The sequence below is a fragment of the Corvus brachyrhynchos genome, unplaced genomic scaffold (genome assembly GCF_000691975.1).
Source record: "Corvus brachyrhynchos isolate BGI_N302 unplaced genomic scaffold, ASM69197v1 scaffold32, whole genome shotgun sequence".
Taxonomy (NCBI): domain Eukaryota; kingdom Metazoa; phylum Chordata; class Aves; order Passeriformes; family Corvidae; genus Corvus; species Corvus brachyrhynchos.
In genome coordinates this window covers 2130765-2131808 of record NW_008237919.1, presented here as the reverse complement: position 1 = coordinate 2131808, position 1044 = coordinate 2130765, and positions in this window count along the sequence as shown.

Genomic DNA, 1044 nt, shown 5'->3' with positions numbered 1-1044 from the left:
CCCCGCGTTCCCCGCGCTGCCCGCGCTCCCCCCGTTCCCTGCGCTCCCCCCGTTCCCCGCGCTCCCCCCGTTCCCTGCGCTGCCCGCGTTCCCTGCGCTCCCCGCGCACCCCGCGCTCCCCTCCGGAGCGGGGCCGGGCAGCGCGCTGAGGCCCCGGCGGTTGCGGGTCCCGGCCCCGGTCCACGCTAACCCTAACCCGTCAGCAGGTCTTTTGAGCGGAGGGAAGAGCTGTCTGAAGGGTGTCGTGGGCGAGGCGCGTTCACTGCTCCTTCTGTCAGGTGTGAATGGAGTGTTTACCAGCGCCAGGGTGCGGGTGTGGGTGTTGGAAGGTTTCTCTAGCACCTTTTATAGCTCTTCTCTGCCCTTGTAATACTAGTTCTTGGCACGTGGAAACAGGACAGCAAGTCATCTGTGTCCACCAAGAGTCACCGGATGCCCTCCTCCTCTGAGTACTGCTCTATGGTGCCAGTGCCAGCAAAGCTCCTATCACCACTACTGAGAGACAATAATACGTGCCTTTAAAGCAGCTTTTAAACTGCCTTTTCACCTGTCCTAGGTGAAATCACAATCACACCCATCATAATGGTGTCAATCCAAAACTGCCTTGCTCTACATGGATGCAACCTCATGGCTGCACAGAGTCCCAATATCAGAGAAAGCATTCAAGCACAGCCATATCTCAGTGACTGTATATGATATTTTGCTGCTATTAAACCTATAACTTACGAGTCTTAGCCAGGCAGCCCTGAGCCAAATGCTGGACAAACAAAGCCTTCCTCGGTGCCCACCAAAGGCAGTGGAGGTTGCCCAGGCCCCATGGGGAGTGCTCCAGGCCTGAAGGGCTTACAAGTCCAGAAAGACAAAACAAACAATGACAGACATAACAGGCGTGCAGGCAGCTGCCTCGGCCCTGACCCTGCCATTTTTTCTGGTTTGGTTTAACCTTGCCTGAGAGGGTGCACGATCTGGACACTTATTTTAAATGCAAATCTTGCTGGCTTACTAATCCAAGGAAGCTGAATATACTTTCTTTAATATATTCTA